The 23,926-nt window shown below is 43.4% G+C and overlaps 1 pseudogene; it reads right to left on the bottom strand.

Annotated features, from left to right (window-relative positions):
• Window positions 1-9,968: 9,968 nt before the first annotated feature.
• Window positions 9,969-10,476, bottom strand: LOC142846951 (small ribosomal subunit protein uS19 pseudogene; annotated as a pseudogene).
• Window positions 10,477-23,926: the final 13,450 nt, after the last annotated feature.

The following is a 23,926-nucleotide window of genomic DNA, read 5'->3' as shown; positions in this document are numbered from 1 at the left end:
AGATGTAATCAGAATTCCCACTTGTTTAATGGTGTAAACAGATTCTCCCTAACTATTCATTCATCTGTCAGTGCCTTTGTTGAGCTACTGGGTGCATGCATGTTGGGCATGTTTCTGCATTTGCACCCATGTGTTTTGTGAGTTCACATGTGTGTGCGCATGTGTGCATGTGGCAGCCAGAGGACAATGTCATGTGTCAACCATCATCCCTTTCCGCCTTATTTTTGAGACAGGGTCTCTCACTGAACTTGGAGCTCATCAGATTCTAAAGGTTAGCTGGTCAGTGAGATTTAGGGGTTCTCCTGTGTCTGTACCCCATCCTTGCCAGAGATGTTTAGAGGGGCAGGCAGCCACACTGAGTTTTTTATAAAGTAGATTCTGGGGATCAAGCTCAGGTTCTCATGCTTGTGCAGCAGGCTCTGTACCTACTAAGCCAACTCCCGAGTCCAAGAGCTACTTTTTAAATTGTAAGGTTTATTATTTTTAAACAGCCTGGAGTCCTGAGAGAGATTTTGGAGAGTTCTTCGTGGGTTGACCTGTAGCCTTTAAAGTACCTGATACCTCTCTTCTTTGGAGACCCTTTCAGATACCCTGCATCACGGCTAACAGTCCTCGGCTGGTTCAGCTGCATATTTTCTTGCAGAGATGAATGGGGATGGGATTGCCACTTTCCTTTGCATCTGTCTTCTAAGTCATCATGGACCATGCTAACATGAAGTTGGTCAACATGAAGTTGCTGTTTATCTTATCATTTCTACTCATTGTCCTTGAACTTAGAGTTGTGTCTATTTCTGTTAGTAGAGGAAAAGACTAAAACAGTGTTTGGAAATTTTACTCCTGGTTCTTGCTCTGAGGGAAAAGTGAGTCCTCACATGGAGACCTGGGTGTACCACTGATACCCAAAGAAAAGGATTTTGTTGCTGTTATTGTGGTCGTCAGTCTTACTTGATTTTTGCTCAAGTTTCGGTTGTGGTTGGGGATGGTAGATATGCCATTTTCCTCCCGTTCTCTTGTTTCTTTTGGCCTTGATGGTGCCCAGGTGAAGTGCTGGCAATCTCTCTGTCCCTTGGCGGAGTCTCTACAACTTCCGCCACACTGCTGACTGTGAACACCTGGGGCTGTTAGTCATGATGCTCAGGTTAACCGAGTCATATACTTTACCCATCATGCTGTGGAAAGCCACAGAAGCTCATCTTTCACTGGCCCTGCTGCTATTATAAAAATACTTTATTTAATATTCATACATGCATAAAATGTATTTTCATCAAATTCACTTTTCATTCCTTCATTTCCAAATCTTCCCTTATCTCCTCCAGCACACGTCCCTCCCAACTTCATAAGCTTGTTTGCTAGCTTGCTTCCTTCCTTCTCTCCCTCTCTCCCTTTCCTCACCCCTTTTTCTTCTTCCCTCCCTCCCTCCCTCCCCCCTCCCTTTCTCCCTTTCTCCCTCCCTCCTTCCTTCCTTCTTTCCTTCCTCCCTTCCTCCTTCCTTCCTTCCCTCCCTCTCCCTCCCTCCCTTCCTCCCTCCTTCCCACTGAATCCACTTGGTTCTGACTATAGCTTGGGTGTGGACCATCTATTGGATCATGGGTGGCCTCTCAGGGCCATGAAGAAAACTGGCTTTCCATCTCCCAGCATCCAGAAATTGCCAGTAGCTCCTTGGATATGGGCAAAACATGAGCTCTTGCCCATCCATGCCATTATTTTGGCTGGGTTGATCTTGTGAAAGTCTTGTACATGGTTTCATTCTAACTGTGAGTCTCTGTGTGCAATTGTGCTGTCCTGTCTGAAAATTACTGTTTCACTGTAGACATCCACTCACTCTGACTCAGGTGGGTAGGTGCTTTACTCCTGATTCACCTCCCAGCCCAACACTAATGTTGGTGATGCAGTCTCCTGTGGGAATTCCAGATATTGGAATACACTAACTGAAAGTTCTGCCAGAAAAGGCTTTTAAAACCATTCTTAAAAAAAGAATATCCACATTAAACAGTAAAAACAGAAAGGCTTGAAATCAAAAGGTATGTAAAAAAACATGAGTTTCTCCGCACCTCCATTTTCTTCCAATTAGTGTTAGATTAAATTTAGCCTTCATCACATGAACACATGAGATGTTTCCAAGGGCTTTAACCTCATTAAACTTTAGATATGAAAAATACCTCTTATTATGAAGATTATGGAGGCAAATTAAATGAGAAGACATATTCAAAACATTTGCCACCCATTGGAACCTCTCTGGTGCTGGGAAATGGTTGTCCCTGCCCTCCCAACTCCTCCCTGCAGCCTTTGCCTCTCCTTCCTTTCTGGTCTGCAGACCTGGCTTCCCTTCAGAGCTAAGAGGATAGAGGACTCGGTGCTCAGTGAAGGAAGGAGTTTGGGAGCCTGAGACACTGCTGAGACGAAAACCTTTTCACCTCATACTATGATCTCCACCAAATTAAGTGGTGGGCAGCAATGAAGCATCTGCCTTCAGACCCAATCCCTAGACAGTGAGTGCTACTTTCCTTTCAAATTCTCTGTGTGAAATGCAGGATATCATCAAGAGCAACTGGAGACTAAGCCAATTGTATTTCCAGGGAAAGGACTTGACAAGGTCCAGCGAGGGTGAATACGTATTAATGAAATGAAGACCCCTAAAGCCAAGGTGCTTGGGTTGAGCTTACTGAAGTGGGTGTATTTCCTTCTGGTTGCCCACAACCATCCACGGGGAAAAGGGAATGCCGGGCTGAGGGCTAGACTTCCTTCCTGACTGGACTGGAACCAAAAGCTTTGCAATTCCTTGAGACTTGTTCAAAAGTGGCACATGACCATGATGACCTCTGTTGGCTGAGATGTCATCTTCAAGGTCCCTGAAAGAGAATGCTGAAAGGTCATTTGAGGGGCAGATAAGGGACAGTGGTGATCAGTTTGTAGCTGTGGAGGTGATGATTTAAGATGAGATCCTGTGGAAATACATCTCATGGGGAGATGATGAGCTGGACCAGCTGCGGCTGGACCAACTGCAGATAAAGGTACTTGCTCTGTAAAACAGCCATTGCTTTTCCCATAGCAGCAGCCTGGGAATCTTCGGTAAAGCTGCTGTATATAGAGACCTACAGATTATATATAACAAACAGAACCATTCATTGATTAAATTTTAGATAACGGGAGATAAGCGTGGACCAATTATATTTCTGGTAACGAGTGAGTCACCTGGTAACCCAATTTCTTGCTCCCAAAGTATATGACTGTGAACATAGAATTGCTGTTAGGAAGATTTGGTTGTTTCATTGATGTTTGAGGCAGGGCTGCTAGCCCAGTCTGATCTCAAACTCCAAAGTAGCCAAAGAGAACCTTGGAATTTCTGGTCTTTTTGCCTCTACATACCAAGTCCTGGAATTACTGATGTACATCACCACAGCCATTTTATATGGTGTTGTAATCAAACTTAGGGTCTCATGCATGTCAGAAAAACACTTTACCAACTGAGGCAGATTCTTAGCCTCAATTGGGGTCTTACTTCAGTCTGAACAAATACCCTCAATGTTTGAGAGTGTTAAAGCTGTCAAGGATTATGGATTGTTGTATGAGGCTATAACATATCCTTATAAATGTTTTGTTTTTCTTAAGATATGGGGTTAGTGGATTCTCCTAAAATTTATATGTTAAATTCTATAGTCTGGTATCTTTGAATGTGACTGAATTTAGAGATAGGGTCTTTGAAGAGTTAATTTGAAATGAGGTCATTAAGTCAGGCTCTACTTCAATAACATATATTCTTACCATGCTTTCCCCCGATACCTGCTTTAGAAGGGTAGGAAAGGTGGACACAGATGTGCACACACAGAATTAAGGTGAGGAAAACACAGCAAATGGTTTTATGCAAACCAGAGATTAAAGCCAGAATGGAACCTTCCCTTGAAGCCCTCCGAGGAGCTCTGGTTGTTGTGTATTCTCCTGGTCTGATCCTAGGGGTCCTGGTCAATGGTTGTTGTGTATCCTACCAATCTGATCCTAGGAACCCTGGTTAATGGTCGCTGTGTATGCTCCTGTACGGATTCATAATGCTTTATAAATGTATCTCTCACCCATGAGCTTACTCGTGTTTCAGTGTGCCTGCTCACCAGTTTCTCAGGTCTTATGCCTTTCCCCATCTCCTTATCGCGAGTCCTTAAAATGTGTATTTCTTTCTGCGGTGTTGAAAGTTGGGAGAAAATTTTAACTATTAGAAATTCTGTTTGAATGGGAGGTACCAGAGATAATTTTATTTTTTTAAAAATATATGATTTTAAATATCAATTTCGTGTTTTTACCTCTTCATGTCTACTCAAAGCATATTTTATTTATACCATTTATGAAGCTGGAGAAATGGTTCATTGGTTAAGAACACTTCATGCTCTTGTAGAGGATCTCTGTTCTGTTCACAGCTCTGATATGGCGGTGCACAAATGTCTGAAATTCTAGTCTTAGGGCCTCCTTCTGGCCTCCTTGGGCACTGCACACACATTATATATATATACACAGGCAAAGTATTCATACACATAGAATAAAAACAAACTATTGAAAAGAGTTTTCCTATGTCTGTTCATATCAGAAGTGACACATAAACACAATGAAGACAATGTATTTAGTGGAAATTGTCTCCTATTAACTCAGAAATCTCTAAAGTTAATATTTTAAGGAATTTTTTGCTAGTTCTGGTGAGCAAACACATTGTCTGACTACATTTCTGTGCTGACTGGAACACACATAAACTAAGTGGAGGGGGACTGGTCATCCAGATACTTTTGATCTTTCATCATTGATACCTGCACAAAATCCTGCTTTCAAGTTACCATGGCTGTAGAAAAGATTCCTCTGGGAGAGTGATGACTGGGGGAGCAGGCAGCAGCTGTACAAACCCTCGTGACCTTGATGTAAGGCGAGTGGCTTCTGCTGCCCCAATCCTTCTGTTCAGAGCCATGACCAAACAAGTCCTGTCTCTTAGATGTTTGATAGCAGAGTCACTACTTTCGTCAGGAGTGTGGGTGCCTCCTGGAGATGCTGTGATTGGAGACAGCAGTTGAGAGCACTGTGGGGAAGGAGTAAGTACGACCGAAGTTCAGGCTGTGGGTGATGTCATAATGAAACCCTTGTTTTGTACAATGAACAAACCCTAAGAAAAAGCTTTAGATTTTGGAGCATTTCAAACATCTTACTTTTGGAGTTGGGGTGCTTAACCTCCAGAAGCAGTTTCTGCTTCCCACTTCCATAGAACCCCAAATTAACTTCTTGTGTCTGGAATAAAGGATAGAAGGGGGTTATGTTAACTGCCGCTTAAGTCAGGCAGAGAAGCCCCCTCCCCCTTCATTGCCTGTGCCCTGTAGGGTCAAGATGAGCTTGGTCACAGAAGATGAGGTGGTGACAATGGAGGCTTCTTACTATGACATCCCGCACACATCACACAAGTCACTATTTCCCAACCTCTTCAGGGGTGAGTAGGAAGCTTAACCTACAGCACAGATTAATGCGTTACTCTGGCCTCAGAACTGGCTTTTTACTTGTCATGTGACTTCAAAAGATCCAATCAGGACTCATGAGCATTTTCAGCAAATTGCTTCTCCTCCATTCCAATGCCATCTACAAACTCAAAAGCTCAGTTCTAGACCCACCGCCCAAGATCTCTCTTTGATGGTGAGCCATCTCTGCTCGGTGTGAAGGGGAGGAGCAGAGGGCAGGGGAATAGCAGGATACAGCTATGAATCCTCAAGTGGAAAACTGAGGAGAGGCCTCCAGCTATGGCAGAAGGGAGAGAGGTTAATACAGAAGGAGATGGAAGGAGAAGGAACAAAACTGTTTGATAAAGCCTCAAGGAATCTTATTATTTTATATTTAACTAAAATTATACACAATGCATATAAGTATATCCATACACAAATATACATACACACATACATATATAACTTAAAGGAAGTTATGCTACTTGGGCTGACAGAGACTAATAGAAAACTCTGGAACCAGGCGCAAGAAACCTCCCTCAAATGTTATGTCAGTGTAGTCCAAGTGACTCTCAAAGCAGTGTAGACTTTTGCTATTTCCCTTGGTTTCCTCTCAGAGGTTGAATGTAACCTCCTCTCGCTGAAGAAGTCACATACTTCAGACACAGGACTCGGATAATTTGAACTGGACCTAACCTAAAAGCCTCCTTCCTGCGGTCTGATTTTCACAGTATCAGACAATATTACACAGGCTGTCAAGGGCAGTGAACCAATTGACAGTGTTATCCTACAGCGACACCTAGGAACCACAGCAAAGGACCAGCATGTCAAGATGTGACAAAGACCAGCAATTGTCTGAGCAGACCTAATGCCCACTCAGTAGGAGGGGGATAATCCCTGGTCCTAGAAACCTAACTAACTTCCCAGTAAATTAATGTAATATTAAATTCAATGGCCTGTGAAGTAAAAAATGGTATGTATCCATTACTTCCTCATTCTGGGCAAGCCTGAGTGCATGTAGTTCTCTTTGCATCATGATCCAGGTGACATGAATTTAAAGGAAGAACGATTTATTTCATTTCAGAGGCTCGTTAGTCAGCCTTCTTTGGAAGAACAGAGTTGAAAGAATAAAAATATATTACAAAGGGAACTTGTTCGATTGGCTTTCATGGGCTATGGGGTAAGTGGGCCAACCATGGTTGTGTGATACCCAAGAGGCTGTGAACCCAGTATCACCCAGTCTGAGGCTAGAGGCCTTGGCAACCCCAATCTGATGTTGAAGGCTTGGAGGGTTCCTGGATAGCCACTGATCTTCAATAGCTGGGTTCAGACATCAGTAGATAGCAGCAGAGACAGGCATGGAGTAGATGTGGTTGCATACTGCTGGCGAAGACAGGCAGGCAGGCAGGCAGGCAGGCAAAGCACAACATTTTGTCTGGGCTGCAGCTGGAAATTGCCAGCCCCAGTGGGGAAGGGTTCTCTCTCTTACATAATCTTTCTGGGAATTAGCCTGGCTGCCCTTCCTGGAGTTGTGTCTTAGTTATTTCTAAGCAATATTAAGCATCGTAAGAGGTATAGGTCCATCATGCAAGGACATAGCAGAGTAGAGAAATTCACATCATGACCGCCAGGAGGCAGAAAGAGGAACATGCATGACCCAGGACAAGATACAGCCCCAAAGACACACCACTAGAGACCCCTTCCCCTAACTAGAGCCTACCTCCCACCTCTCAGCACCTCTCAAAAGTGCCATCAGATAAATGGACTGAACCATGCATGGAGTTAGAGCCCTCACGACCTAAATCATCTCTGAAAACATCACAGACACCTTTAGAGATAGATATCTCATCTTCTAGGCATTCATTCCTCCAAGTTGACAATTAAGATTACTAATAAAGGTTTATGGAGCTGGCTCACCGGTGTGTCCATGGCCAGTGGAGGGCTGATTGGGGTCTTGGTCTTGCCTGGGCTCCTCACACATCTGAGCTTCCACCGCAGCGGCCCATCTCTCTGGTCTCTCTCTCTCTCTGATCTTTTGTCAAGAAAGCCTGTGTGTGTTCTCATCATGGTGGCTGGGTGGAAATGTGCCAGGTGCCTCTCAAGCCTAGGCTAAGAATGGACAGAGTATTCCATCCACAGCACTCAGCTGACCAAATAAATCACAAGGCCCCCCAAGAATCAAATGTGTGGAGAAGGAGCCCTCCTTCCATGGGAGGAGCTGTGGAGGCATTTTTGCAAGGGGCATTCCCTGACAGCGGTTGTTTTTCAGAAGTCCACCCTGTTACTCTGCATTGTTGGGGGGATTTTCTAAGAACACAGCTGGAGGTATCTGAGACAGCAGCCGGCACACAGATGTGTGGTGCCTATGTCCACGTCTTTCTTTCCTACAAAAAGAGGCCAAGAGCAGGGGCCAGACACAGTCAGATCCTTCTGGCACACAGCAACAGGGTACTGAGCAGGGGCCAGACACGGTCAGATCCTCCTGGAACACAGCAATAGGGGTACTGAGCAGGGTTCAGACACGGTCAGACCCTCCAGGCACACAGCAATAGGGTACAGAGCAGAGGCCAGACAGGGTCAGACTCTCCTGGTGCCCAGCAATAGCGGAGCTGCAGGAACACAGCAGGTGGACTTTACAATGCACGCGTGAACACTGCTTATGCCTATTTCATCAGGCAAGTGTTCTCAAAAGGACTTTTCAAAAGAGCGAAATTACAGGCCTCGCTTTGAGGAAACCTTGGCCGTGTGGTGTCTGTCTTGCCCTTCTTTCTTTTCTCCCCCAAGAATACCCGCTGGAATGGTAGGACTTTGCCTTCTCGTCTCGAGGGGAACAATGCGTTATTTTGGTCTGCCTTTGATCACCAGTGATTCACTCTAAAGGCAGCGCTGCTGGGGAAAAGTGCAGGAAGCCGACTTGCAATCAGAAAAATGACTATGTAAAAATGGCTTCCTCTGTCTTTCTGCCCTTATTTCCCTGGGAGTTCCCCCACCCCGACTTCCTAATCCTTGAGAACCAACCTGTCTTGGACGGCAGGCTGTGTCTTATTTATCTCTCCAGTATCCTCCCTGAGTTATGCCAGGCGTTAACTGGAGAGTATATTATTATGTAAGTCGCCCAAAAGACTTTTGACTTAAGGCTGCCAAGCAGCTGAAGTAGGGTCTTTACTTTTAAAAAGTTGCCCGAAATGATACATTAAATTACATTCCCACAATGGTAATTGCACAAAATGTATGGAAAACCTGAAAATTTGTCAGAACTCTCAAAGCAACTCCCTACATTTTATAATCCAAAGGAAACAAGCAAAAAAAGAAAACTTCTGGTCTTTAAATATAAAAGTTGAAAGCCAGCAAGATGGTTCATTGGGTATAGGTACCTCCAATCAAGCCTACAACCAGAGTTCCTTTCCTGGGACCCATAGGATGAAGGGAGAAAACCGACCCTCAAAAGATCCTCTGACCTCCACATGCGCACTGTGGCATGCACCCGCGCACCCACACTCAAGTAAGTGTAAAAAAATATTTAAATAAACGTTGAATTTGTGATATCCTTAGATTTGTGGCAAGGTTTTAAGGATGTCCAGGGGCGTCTCATCTAATCATCAACCATTTTCCCTGTGTTAACAGATGACATCACCATGGGAGAGCTGTCATAGCTAAGTGACTAACGGCAGAATCCAGACTCCACACGACTCTCCCTGCTCCCCCAACACCCACTCACTCGTTGTTCCCGGTGCAATCAAGGGCATCGTGCTGCATCTGATGACCACGTCTCCCCGGTAGCCTCTGTCCTGTGATGATTTCTCAGACTTCCTTGTTTTTAATGATGTGGACAGCTTTGAAAAGACTGGTGGGGGTGTTATAGAACATTTGGATCCTGTTGGTACTTTTCTTGTGATCATACTTGATTATGGGCTTTTGGGGTGAATGTTACAAAGTTGCCATTCTGGACATTCTTGTCATCATGTTGGTGGTTTTTGACATTCACGCTTGCCAGTGACTGCACTGTGTACAGTACTGAAAAACTGGAAACCAAGGCTTCACCACAGGGGATTAGCTTAGCACATGGTTTTGCTTTATCTTGTTTTTTTTCTCATTTTTTAAAAATTATTTAAATGTGTTCATTGACAATTGCACACATATGTATGATGTATAATAATCACGCTCATCCATTACCACAACTTCCCATTTCCCTATTACTTCTGTAGTTCTCCTCTTTCTCATGCCCTTGTCTATTTTGTTCTGCGATCGACAGAGTCACCTAGAGCCTTCTATGTAACTGTGGGTTGGAAACTATACTTGGAAGCCTGGATACACAGGGGAAGACAACGATTCTCCTTCTCCCAGACTCTGTCACTTGTCAATAATTCAGCAGTAGGGGGAAGGACCCATGAGTCCTGCCTTCTAAGATTGATTGTTTACAGTTTCAGTTTTGTGCCAACCCCATGCAGGTAACAGTAGTCATGGGTTCATAGCTGAAACGACTTATCTAGACTGCGGCATTTCACTGTAGTCTTTCCTCTATTTTTTTTTTTGACTGAACATGAGTCTTTATTGGCCACAGCTACTTGAGGGGGATGAAGCGTGAGGAGTGGGTGGCACCGATGCCAGGCCGGCCGTGCTTCCCAGGCTTGTAGGTGATGGAGAACTCGCCCAGGTAGTGGCCGATCATCTCCGGCTTGATCTCCACCTGGTTGAAGGTCTTGCCGTTGTACACGCCCACCATGCTCCCCACCATCTCGGGCAGGATGATTATGTCCCGCAGGTGGGTCTTCACCACCTCGGGCTTCTCCATGGGCAGCGCCTCCTTCTTGGCCTTTCTCAGGCGCTTGAGCAGTGAGTGCTGCTTCCGCCGCAGGCCGCGGTTGAGGCGTAGCCTCTGCCTGGCGCTATAGAGCTGCATCAGCTGCTCATAGGACATGTCCAGCAGCTGGTCCAGGTCCACGCTGCGGTAGGTGAACTTGCGGAAGGTCTGCTTCTTCTTCTGCTCCACTTTGGCCATCTTGGCGGCGACTCGGAAAAGGAAGCTTTCCTCTATCTTCTACGCACTTCCCACCCCTTCTTCTGCAGGGTTCCCAGAGCCTTGGAGGGGGTGATGTAAAGGTCTTGTGTAGGACTGAGCCCTCACTTGTCACCTATTCTCAGCATCTTGAGCCGCCGTGGATCTCCACTGAGAGCCTTTCCTGATCAATGCTGATAGTAGTTCTTGTCTACAGCAATAAAGTAGATATTTGGCATGCATTTTGATGCTACATCAATGATGGGGGGAGAGTCTTCTGTTTTGTGTTAATTTCATTGGTTAAGTAATAAAGAAACTGCTTGGCCTCATAGGTTAAAACATAGGTGGGAGGAGTAAACAGAACAGAATGCTGGGAGAAAGAAGCTGAGTCAAGGAGTCGCCATGATTCTCCCACTCCAGGCAGACGCAGGTTAAGATCATTCCTGGTAAACCAGCTCTTGGGCTACATAGATTATTAGAAATGGGCTAGTCCAGGTGTGAGAGTTAGCCGAGAAAAGGCTAGATATAATGGGCCAAGCGGTGTTTAAAAGAATACAGTTTCTGTGTAATTATTTCGGGTAAAGCTAGCCGTGCGGAGCTGGGTGGGAACGCAGTCCACCGCAGCTCCTTCAACACATCAATTTAGTTAAGCAACATGTATTTGTTTCCTTTCCTATTTTTGTGTCAAAATATCATGACCAAAGCAGCTTATAAAATAAAGCTTTCCATTGGGCTTATGGTTTCAGAGGATTGGAGTTCATTATGGCAGAGCAAAGGCACTGTGGCAGGAACAGGTGAGAGCTCACATCTGGATCAGTAACCAGGAGGCAGAGACTATACTGGGAAAGGCATGAGGCTTAAAATCTCAAAGTCCGCATGACACATCTCTTCTCACAAGGTCACGCCTCCTAATCCTTCCCAGATAGTTCCACCAACTGGGGTTGTTGTCATTCAAACCACCACACAATTGTAGTAAGTTCCCCATTTGGGTTTATGACCTCCTCAGGCATGGGTTATTAATCAAGCTTACAATACCACGCATGGGTTCCCTCCCATAGAGTGAGGGCTTGGATCCAATCAGAGGGCAGTTGTTTATCCCATACCACGGTTGTGCCACTGTTGTATAGTGGGCACAGCTTGACTGGAAGATTGGTTTCTTGGGCTCATAGCATTCACAGCTGGGCAAGACCACTGATACCCTCCAACCCCGGCCCCCTGCTTTGCGCCTCCTGGCTCTGTGACAGCTAGTCAGCAGTGAGGGAATTACAGCTGAATTCCACTTTGCTTTTCTATATCTGACAAGAGCCTGCATTGTTTTAGGGGCCTCCGAGATCTCCTTGATCAGCTCCTGTGCAGGTATCTCACCTGGGACTGGAAATTCTGTTTAGCAACCCTCTGTGTCTAAGGGCAGCCTTATCTAGTCTTGTAGGGTAACTCCTTTATTATCTCTTTTCTGTTTTGTGTTATAAGACAGGCTTCCATAGAGCTTTTTAATATGCCTTTTATTCCACTTAATTCCCTTCCTACAGCTTCATCTCCCCAATTCCCTCACCTCCATCCCCGCTTAAGCCTTCCCACTCCAATGTTCCTCTCTCTGTTTCCCTTTCGCCTGTGCTCTGCTAGCCCCCCCCCCCCCCCCAATTAGGAAACCTCCCTAGCTATATCCCCTTTCTAGGTCCCTGGCTTTCACAGATACTCCATGTAAAGGGGTTAAATCAGCTCCCTTTAGAGGGCGGGGTTTGCCTCAGGCGAATCCATGCCAATAAAAGGTGCTCGGAGAGGCAGCTCGTCCCTTTTGTTCCTCGCTACCTGTGCTACGCTGGAACTTTGGTTCAGTAAGTTTAACAATAAACTGGTAAATATTCTTTGATATCTGCATTGCCTTTATTCTGTGCCGGTACACTCCATGTCAAACAAAGCTAAAGAGGGTTAGGACCCACAAAGAAGAGTGAATATCCAGCATTTGTTTTTCTTGTTCTGGGTTACTCAGCATATTTTTTTTCTAGTTTTACCTACTTACCTGTAAATTCCTTATTTTAACAGTATTCCATTGTGTAAATGGATCACATTTTTATTATCCTTTCATCAGTGATGAACATTTAGGCTGTTCCCATCTCTTAGCTACTGTGGGTAAAGTAGCAATGAATATGGGTGATCAAGTGTCTTTATAGCAGGGTATAGATTTCTTTGAATATATGCCAGTGAACTTCACATTGGGACATACAGTAGTTTTATTCCTAGTTTGTTGAGAAACCGCCAGGCTGTGGTTTCCATGCCTACCAATCATGCACCAAGGTTTACTTCCCCCACATTCACAATAGCCCTTGTTGTTATTTGTTTTCAGGATGGCAGATCTTCTGACCAGGGTGAGATGGAGTGAATCCTAAAGCAGTTTTCATCTGCATCTTCTTGATGGCTAAGGATGTTGAACATATTTTTAAGTCTTTGCTAGCTATTTGTAATTTTTCTTTTGAGAAATCTGTTTATTTTTATATCCCTTTAAAAAACAGAACATTTACTTGTGTTTTTTTTTTTTAGTTCCTCATATGTTCTAGAAACTGACCTCCTATCAGAAGATTGGTTGACACAGACTTGTTCCCATTCTGTGGGCTGCTTATTCACCCAATGGATAGTTTCCTTTGTTTTACAAAAGCTCTGGCTCAAAAAACTCAAGAAAGCTCATGTAATCTCTTAATTGCAATCTCCTATAAAACCAAAATAAAAAAGTTAACATACTTCTAACATATAATGGCACAGGATATAAATTACCTTTCTAAAACATAGGGAAGGGAGCATAGTGAGGAAATACTGGAGCAAAGCAAGACTGAAAACCAGCTGGGCAAACTCCAGACTCTGCATTTCCATGTCTGATGTCAAAGCAATCTTCAGATCTCCAACTCCATTCAATTTTGATGAACTGCAACACATTTCTTTCTCTTGGTTCCCCTTTCTGCTGACAGCTTTCTTTGGCAGGTATCCCATGGCTCTGGCATTTTCAACATCTTGGAGTCTCCATTCAAGTACACTCTTGACATATGCCTGTCCTCAGCAGCTTTCATTAGCCAAGGAGGCAAATCCCGTAATCCCTTTCTTCTATTCTTGACTCTAAAAGCCGGAGAAGCGCGTGGCCGAAGCTGTCAAGTTCTGCTACTTGTTGGGGCTGGAACATGGTCCCTTTGTTCAATTACATATTCACCAACTTTTTGCTTTCCATGGTTTTCTTCACTGCTTAAGATCGGCTGTTCTGGAACTTGCTTTGTACATTGGGCTGACCTCAAACTGAAAGATCTCCCAACCTCTGCCTTCCCAGTGCTGGGATTAAAGGAGTACACCACCACACCCTTCTCTAAATTTTCTTTAATTCCTTTTCATAAATTGGAAATTTTACTGGGTGTAATCTTTTCCTGAGGTCATCATTCCCTTTATTCCATTTCTTAATCTGTTAATTTTCTTGAAGACAGGGTTAACCATCATTCCACCTCCTGGTGCTCCTTTTCTCCTCAAATATGCTTCCTTGCTCAGCTTGCTTCTTTTTGTTATAAATCTTCATTAGAGTTAACACTGATAATCACATGACAGCGTCTATACTGGGCTGTTTTGAGATTTCCTCTGCCAAAGCCTCATAAAGACTTTTGGACAAGGACAATATGCTGCCACATTATTCATCAAAGTATTACAAGGCCATCTCTAGGCCACAAGCTAACATTCTTTCTTCTGAAACCTCTCGATCCAGGCACCCACAGTTCAAATCCCACCCGGCACAGCTATCTTTCATGCTTCTACTAATATGGTCCATTAAGTAACACTTAAAGCATTCAACACTTTTCTTATCCATAAGGTCTAATCTAGTCCAAGGTCCATATTCCTTCAAACAAAAGCATGGTCAGGCCTATCACAACAACACACCAGTCCCTGCTACCAACTGCTGTCTTAGTTAGGGTTTCTAGTGCTATGAAGAGACACTATGACCGCAGCAACTCTTATAAAGGAAAAACATTTAATTGTGGTGGCTTACATTTTCAGAGGCTTAGCCCATTATCATCATGATAAGACATGGTAGCATGCAGGCAGACATGATATTGGAGAAGTAACTGAGTTTCTTACATCTTGTAGGCAACTGGAAGTGAACGGAGATATTGGGTGGCATTTTGAGCATATATGAGACTTCAAACCCACCTCTACAGTGACACACTTCATCCAACAAGACCACACCTGCCCCAACAAGGCCACATCTCCTAATAGTGCCACTTTCTGTGAGATTTTGGGGACTAATGACATTCAGACTTTCACAGCATCTCATGCAGCCTGGGCTGATGTTGAATTCACTAAGTAGCTGAGGATAACCTTGAACTTTTGATCCATTTGCCTCTGCCTCCTGAATATGGGAATTGCAAGTGTCTTCCATTACAGCCGGTGTAATATGATAGGAATCACACCTAGGGCTTCATGCATGCTAGCAAGCACTTCACTTAACAACATCTCCAGTTCAACCATATTTTTTGTCATAGCTGTTTATTTGTTATAGCTGTGTATTTTCTTGCTATTTCAAGTTATGATATCAATTAATATTTATTTCTCTAAAAGGCAGATTGCAAAGTAGGATATGGAGAGGCTTCCTTTAATACTTTGAAATATCTACATATGCATGTAGTCTTAGAACCTCTGTATACTACATCATCTCAACCGTCTGAGGAGGATGTCCTCATCCTGAGCCTGCCTTTGACTCCCCAATGGCCTGCTCCTTGATGCTGGGTTACTATTCTCTGGTGGGAGCTGGTGTTGATTGCTGTGAGGGCTCATAGATGAGAGCCTGTTCCACCTTGACTGGAGGTCAGAGAGTTTGAGCTTGTTTTTGCTCTTTCAAAGTTGTTGACAACAGATGTGGCTTCAAACAAGAGATCCTGACCTAGGGTGTGGTTAGTTAATACTTTGGCTATAGAGGTGGATCCACTCTACCTGGACCAAAAATTGGAGAATTCAAGTCTATTCCTTATAGACTTGTTATTGTTAATGAAATCTGTTGCTGCCCTCTCCCCTTTTGGAGTGAAGTATATAAACATGTGGAAAATAAACATGAATTCAGTATTCACTGAATGCCCCTCCCAGCACTGTTCTGTTTCTGTCTCTTATTTCTCTCATATCTCTATTCCCTTTGCTTAATAATTCTAATCTTCATGCTCCTACCCTGGAATGTATGAATGTTGCCAAGCTGGTCCTTGACACATTGCCACATAGGGGTTTGACTCCATGACCTAGGAAGCAGCAGACCTCTCCCAAGTGTATCAGTAACTTTTGTGTTCCTGTAACTAAACACTCAGGAAAAACGCCATAAAGGAGGAAGGGTGTATATTGGCTCACCATTTCAGATGGTTTGATTCCCTTCATGGCAGGGAAGGGAAACAGAACAAAGCATCACATATCACAGTGACCGAAAAGGTAAACACAGGAAGGATATAGTCCTAAGGACATACTCCAAATGACCTACTCACTCCAAGTAAGCATCATTTTCTAAGTTGTACCACCTCCAATAATTCCATTGTATTATCAATATAACAACCAATGGATTAATTTATTCATTAGATCAGAGCCCTCATAATTTAATCCCCTCCACAAACACCCTCAAAGACTCACCCAGAGGTGCACTTTACTGATATCCTTGGTATTTCTCATTCCAATCAAACCTACAGGGCTGATCATTGCAAGAAACAACCAGCTCACATCAGGAAAATGTCTCTCCTCCCGGGTAAACCACATATTTCTCAAAGACATGTTCTGTATACCAAGGTCAGTGGCGCCCCCTAGATTTATTGTAGAGAAAAGAGATAGCAAACATTCAGATAACACACATGAAAGCATTTGATAGATGCTGGTCAAATCTGAAGAGTCGTTAAGAGAACAGATGTAATGGGAATGGAAGGGAGCCCGCTGAGGCAAATCCTGTTCTTCCTTTAGGTCTCCTGTGTGCACATATGGACAGCCGCCCCCATAAATAACCTCCTGTGTGTTGGTTTCCTGGGCTCCCAGCCCAGAGCCCTTCTCCTCTAGTGATGGCAATGAGAGCGACTGTCTCTGTAGACTGTGGATGGAAGTTATTTCTAATCAAGGCTCCTTTGGGTTTTGATTCCTGTGCTATGCCTCCTTTGGAGTGCTGATGTCTTAAAGAATAAAGATGTTGTTTTGTGAATCTTGGTATCTAAAGTGGAATTTGGCCCATACTAGATGCTCAAGTCATCCAATTAACGAAAATAACAAATCTTCCCTAATATGACACTCCCCATAAACTTTTTATCCTTCTTTCCTCTACCCCTTCTTGAGTCTGGCATGGCTCCCTCGTCCTCTGTTGACTAAGCCATTAGGATTGGCTATTAAGGATGTTTTCTACCTCCGGCCTTGCTATTCCTTCTGTCTTGAGTATGAATTCCCCCCAGCTCTTTTCTTATAGCCCACTGTTCTTATTAAAGAGGGCTTTTAGATCATCCCCTAGGAGCCATTTCCAAGTGACTACTTAGCTCATCGTCACAGGACTTACCTATGTTTATAGTCTTTCCTCTTCAATGTTCCTAATCCCTTTGTGTCTCCTTCTTTGTTTCTTTTGGGTCCCCTCTGACTTGATTGATAAGCACTGCCTTGGTTATCATTGTATCAATGCAATGATATTATGAGGTTGGGCCTCTGAGAGGTGATGAGGTCACAGTTTCAGAAATCCTTTTATGAAAGCGATTTCACACACAAGTCAGTCCTCTTGTTGTTCCTCCTGCAATGCCGGGTGAAGTCATAACATGCATCCTCTTCCAGGAATACAGCAACAGTTGCCATCTTGGAGGCAGATAGAATGGACCTTCTCTGGCTGGGAGACCTTGTGGGTCTTGGACCTTCCAGCCTCTAGAGCTGCAAGGGATAAGTTTATATTCATTATCAATAACCACATCTTTGGCATTTGATTGCAGCAGCAAAATGAACCTAGACACAATGGCTCCTGTTTTTAATGACAGCACAGAGGAGGCAGAGACAGGAAGGTTGTCACAAGCGTGAGGCCAGCCTGGACCATATACCAAGTGCCAATTTAGCTTAGATTGTAGAGTTAGACAATGTCCAAGAAAAATAATCTAGAGACAATAATCAGGGGAAATCATAATATAATTCTGAGTATTATAGGTTAACTAAATTTATTGTTGCTATTTTATGTGGCTGAGGAAATAGAATGGTGTGTTTGGGTTGCCTCTTGTTATTGGTGAAGTTCAATCGGTAGAGAAAGGAGGAGATAGAATTGAAGATGCCTCTGTGTGGCCTTTGGAAAAGGAATCTCTTCTCTCCTTGAGTGAAGACGGGCTGGATATAGACTTAGGAGAAATGATGGTATATGAACCTGTGATTGTACCAAAGGGCCACAGGGACATCTTAGGACTTAGTTAATTAGTGACACCAGATCCAAAATTTGGCTGAATCCCCAACTCCTGTTAGGAGGTATATATTTTCCTGGTGTGTCCTATTTTCACATATTTCTCATATACTTTTACTATATCAGGGTAGATTAGATACAGGTAGCTGGACAGAATTGGACATCTGTAGGCTGGAGGGTAAGGTGGCCTTAAAATAGGCCCTCACTCATCAAGGGGCAAGTGAAAGTTACCTCTCTTTGAATTTAAGCTGTTCTTAGTGATCACTTGGTCTCAAATACCAATTTAACCATTTTTTTAAATGTCTTTATAAAGAAATTCAGAAAATTTATTTCTTGTTTCTTAATAAACAGTTGAGACACTAAAAAAGCTTCTCTGCAGTAATCCAGGTCATGGAGAATATCAGTTGTTTTCTGATGCTTTTTGTTTGGGGGTGTATGTTCAGTTTGCTTCCAGTTTCAGGAACTGAGCTCACCGCCTTATATTGACTGAGGTTTCTGTCCCATCCAGTCCTGCAGCCATTTAGTCCCAAAGAAACACACAGTGGCCTACATTAATTATAAATTGGTTGGCTTATTAGCTCAGGCTTTCTTATTAACTCTTTTTTTGTCATTTTATTTATTTTTTATTTATTTATTAAAGATTTCTGCCTCCTCTCCATCACCGCCTCCCATTCCCCTCCCCTCCCCCAATTAAGTCCCCCTCCCTCATCAGCCCCAAGAGCAATCAGGGTTCCCTGTCCTGTGGGAAGTCCAAGGACCACCCACCTCCTTCCAGGTCTAGTTAGGTGAGCATCCAAACTGCCTAGGCTCCCACAAAGCCAGTACGTGCAGTAGGATCAAAACCCAGTGCCATTGTTCTTGAGTTCTCAGTTGTCCTTATTGTCTGTTATGTTCAGCGAGTCCGGTTTTATCCCAGGCTTTTTCAGACCCAGTCCAGCTGGCCTTGGTGAGTTCCCGACAGAACATCCCCATTGTCTCAGTGTGTGGGTGCACCCCTCGCGGTCCTGAGCTCCTTGCTCATGCTCTCTCTCCTTCTGCTCCTGATATGGACCTTGAGATTTCAGTCCGGTGCTCCAATGTGGGTCTCTGTCTCTGTCTCCTTTCATTGCCTAATGAAGGTTAATATTCAGGAGGATGCCTATATGCTTTTCTTTGGGTTCACCTTATTTAGCTTCTCTAGGATCACAAATTATAAGCTCAATGTCCTTTATTTATGGCTAGAAATTCCTCCTTTTGGGTCTGGCTTACTTCACTCAGGATAGTGTTTGCTATTTCCATCCATTTGTATGCAAAATTCAAGAAGTCATTATTTTTTACTGCTGAGTAGTACTCTAATATGTATATATTCCATACTTTCTTTATCTATTCTTCCATTGAAGGGCATCTAGGTTGTTTCCAGGTTCTGGCTATTACAAACAATGCTGCTATGAACACAGTTGAGCATATACTTTTGTTGTATGATAGGGCATCTCTTGGGTATATTCCCAAGAGTGGTATTGCTGGGTCCAGGGGTAGGTTGATCCCGAATTTCCTGAGAAACCACCACACTGCTTTCCAGAGTGGTTGCACAAGTTTGCATTCCCACCAGCAATGGATGAGTGTACCCCTTTCTCCACAACCTCTCCAGCACAGGCTATCATTGGTGTTTCTGATTTTAGCCTTTCTGACAGGTATCTTAAAGTTGTCTTGATTTGCATTTCCCTGATCACTAAGGAAGTTGAGCATGATCTTAAGTGTCTTTTGGCCATTTGAACTTCTTCTGTTGAGAATTCTCTATTCAGCTCAGTGCCCCACTTTATAATTGGGTTGATTAGCATTTTACAGTCTAGTTTCTTGAGTTCTTTATATATTTTGAAGATCAGACCTTTGTCTGTTGCGGGGTTGGTGAAGATCTTCTCCCAGTCAGTGGGTTGCCTTTTTGTCTTAGTGACAGTGTCCTTTGCTTTACAGAAGCTTCTCAGTTTCAGGAGGCCCCATTTATTCAATGCTGTCCTTAATGTCTGTGCTGCTGGGGTTATACGTAGGAAATGGTCTCCTGTGCCCATGTGTTGTAGAGTACTTCCCACTTTCTCTTCTATCAGGTTCAGTGTGTTCAGACTGATATTGAGGTCTTTAATCAATAATCAACTTTATATGGAAAAACAAAAAACCCAGGATAGCCAAAACAATCTTATACAATAAAGGATCATCTGGAGGCATTACCATCCCTGACTTCAAACTCTATTACAGAGCTAAAGTATTGAAAACAGCTTGGTATTGGCATAAAAACAGAGAAGTAGACCAATGGAATCGAATAGAAGACCTGGACTTTAACCCACAAACCTATGAACACCTCATTTTTGATAAAGGAGCTAAAAGTATACAATGGAAAAAAGAGAGCATCTTCAACAAATTGTGCTGGCATAACTGGATGTCAATCTGTAGAAGAATGAAAATAGACCCATATCTATCACCATGCACAAAACTCAAGTCCAAATGGATTAAAGACCTCTTATTAACTCTTATATCTTACATTAACCCATAATTCTTGTCTGTGTCATCCATGTGGTTTGGTACCTCTTATCAGTGAGACATTCTTATCTTACTTCCTCTTGGCCTGGGTGACAACTGCAGACTGAGCCTTTCCTCTTCCCAGAATTCTCCTATTCTTGTTTCCCCGCCTATACTTCCTACCTGGCTACTGACCAATCAGCATTTTATTAAACCAATACAGGTGACAAGGACACAAGACTGTTGTCCCACAATAACCTTATAAATGAGAGATGTTATGATTTCAGTTAAATATGTCCCCACAGATTCATGTATTTGAACACTTGTTCTTCAACTGACCATGTTGTTTTGGGAGGTTGTACATTAGGAGGCAGATTCTAGCTGGAGGAACTGGGATGCTGAGTGGTGGGCCTTAAGGGGGTAGATTCAGACCTTGTTTTCTGTCAATTCTCTACTTTCTGATTCATGGGTGTCTGAATAAGTAGCTAGTCCAAGCTCCTGCCACCGTGGAGTGGCTCACTGCCATGCCTTCTACACCATGATAGACTATGTTTCCTCAAATTGGGGTCTAAATATGCTTATCAAGTATTTAATCACAATAATGAAAAGAATAATTAATACATGAGGTGGATTCTGTACCGTTGAGCTACATTCTCAGTTCCCTCTGTCTTTAACATCACCATTCTGTTCTTGGAGAGATTGTGAATTTAAGTTCTTTAGTGATATTATTTATCTCTAATTTTCTTCATTAATTTATGTTCCATTTACATGGCTTTCTTATTACATTAGGATGGGTTCATGAATTAGAGTGCAATTTGGTTCATTTTCTTTCTTCTATGAGTTGCAAAAGGAAAAAAAATAGTTAATTTCATTCTGAACTTGAAACCCTTTCTCTCCGCCCTTCACATCTTGGGTTCTTCAAATTGCTCTCTGCCCCTCTTCCAGATTCCGGTAATGAGAGCACCCCTCCAACTCATGTGAAATTCTCCATCCCTAGCCCGAATTCCCCCAAATTTCCAGAGAAAAAACTCGTGTGTGTGTGATTGACAGTACATCTGAGTCCATACAGATAAAGAGAGTTAATGCCTCTTTATGGTAGGGAAGAGTAAAGCATGTTCAAAGATATGACAGCAACTGGACTAAGCCTTGAGATGAGTAAGCACAAGCCAGAATCTAGTAGCACGAACTAGTGGGTGATGTGGGAAGTCCTTCTGTATATGTGTTGCTTTTATTGGTTAATGAATAAAGCTGCTTTGGCCTACAGCAGGGCAGGATGGAGTAAGGCAGGGATTCTAAGCAGGTAGAGGAGGAAATAAGGCAGAGTCAGGGAGACTCCATGTAGCCACCGAAGGAGACAGATGCCCGGGAACCTTACCAATAAACCACGAGCCTTGCAGTAAAATGTAAAATAAAGGAAATGGATTAATTTAAGATATAAGAGTTAACTAGCAATATGCTTAAGTGATTGGCTAAGCAGTGTTTTAATTAATACAGTTTCTGTGTGATTATTTTAGGTCTGGGCAGCCGGGAAACGAACAAGCAGCCTCCGCCCACCAGTGGGATTTCATTAGGAAATGTGGCCAGCACCCATAAGATCTGGATGTGAAACTCACACTGGAGCTAGCTAGCTGTGCAGCCTTTGCCAGGCTACAATCCCTGGGACTCAGTTTATGAAAAAAACAGATGATGATATGGGTGCTTAATGTGTTGGATTGTCTTGAGAGGCCACCATGATGATGTCGTCAAGTCCCTAGCCCCAGTATGTTGTTTCACTTTTCTGTTTACACCCACCAACCTCCCTTCCAGGAAAAGTCATAGCTGCTTTTCAGCCGAGTGATAAACTGGAAGACATTCATCTCAGCTGCTGCTAATGCCCATATGCTCTCCTTTCGTCTCTTTTGGCATTTTGAAATGAGTGCTCCATAATGCTCTCTCTGGTGAACATGTTACTTTGTCTCCTTTAGCTAACATCGAGCCTTCTACTCTGACCAAATAAAGGAAACCAGAAAAGAGCCTTGTTTGCCTACAACCATTAATACAAAGTTGTCCGTGTAATGTTCTGAGGACATATCAATTAGAAATAATATTTGATGTTAAGGAAGAAAAAGCTGAGAATAATGGCTTGAATCAATGGATGGCTTTCTTTTTCTCATAACAAACAAACCTGGAGATAATGGTTGTCTTCCGGGTATCAAAAGCCCAGGCTCCTTTTATCTTTCTGCTCAGCCTGCCTTAGCAAATGCTACTCTGTGGCCTTATAGTGTCGGACCCGCTTCACTCTGGGTAGAAGCAAGAGAGGGGCCAACGTGGGAAATACATGCTGCAGTGGCCTCAGTCACCCCACTTCCTTCTGCAATGCTCCTGAACAGCCAGCAGCAGCGGAACCTCCCACAGTGCTGGCAGGCTTCTGTGAGGACTCGTCAAGATGTTAGCTACTAGCCACCCATGACTTCCTGCCTTTCAGTATGGGCTAGGAAAACTGCAGAAACACATTTTTTTTTTAATTATTTTAAGGGTGATTTTTTTTTAAATATTTATTTGTTTATTTATTATGTATACAATATTCTGTCTGTGTGTATGCCTGCAGGCCAGAAGAGGGCACCAGACCCCATTACAGATGGTTGTGAGGCACCATGTGGTTGCTGGGAATTGAACTCAGGACCTTTGGAAGAGCAGGCAATGCTCTTAACCTCTGAGCCATCTCTCCAGCCCCAGCTCCAGAAACACATTTTTAATTCTACTTAATGAACGCAAATGTATTAGATCTGAGTCACGTGACTAACCAACCCAGAAGCAAGGCTGGAAATCATAGATTCAGGGGCTGGGAACACTGATATCTTTCAGAAAATTGTGCTTTTCTTCATAAAACAAAACAAAACAAACAACAACAACAACAAAAAAGAGATATTAATAGAGGCAGGGAAACAGCAGTATGTACAAGGGGCTAGATGCATGTGAATGTTCCTTCAACCCAAATGAATGAGGTCCCGAGGGCTTATTGCAGACATGTGATAGGAGATTTGTGCCTGGGAAGCAGGGTCCTAAGTCTTGGAGTCCATTCAAGAACGTTCTGTCTACAATGTGGAAACTGAGGTTCAGAAAAGTGAATGAGTTTTTCTTCATAGATGATGGGATGACCTGCCATGAATAACAGGCTCAATTAGCACCCATCCAAACACCATCGCAGGAAACCGGAAAGCCTCAGGGAGAAAATGCCCTGTGCTTATGGCTTTTAAAATTTAGGGAGGAAAAGCTAGAGAGATTTTGATGCCACCTATTGGCAGACAAACGTATCAGGTTCCCCTCCATAGAGTGACTTGTTATCGAGTATTAGAGGCATTGACAGGTCATACTGGGTCCTTGTAACCTCTGTCTCAGTTTGGAACATGTGATTCAGAATTCATTTGGGACACGAATTCTCCCTTGACTCTTCGCATCTTAGAAAGGCTTCCCTGGAAAAGTCCTTTCTGCTTTCCAGCAACACCATCCACCTCAGCAGCGCATGGAAATATAAAGGGAAAGCTTATCCCCAGTTCTCAAAATTCCATGAAGTGGAAAAATAAAAAAGACACACCTTCGGGCTAT

The sequence above is a fragment of the Microtus pennsylvanicus genome, chromosome 3 (genome assembly GCF_037038515.1).
Source record: "Microtus pennsylvanicus isolate mMicPen1 chromosome 3, mMicPen1.hap1, whole genome shotgun sequence".
NCBI classification, from domain to species: Eukaryota; Metazoa; Chordata; class Mammalia; order Rodentia; family Cricetidae; genus Microtus; species Microtus pennsylvanicus.
This window is presented reverse-complemented; position numbering and strand designations above follow the sequence as displayed.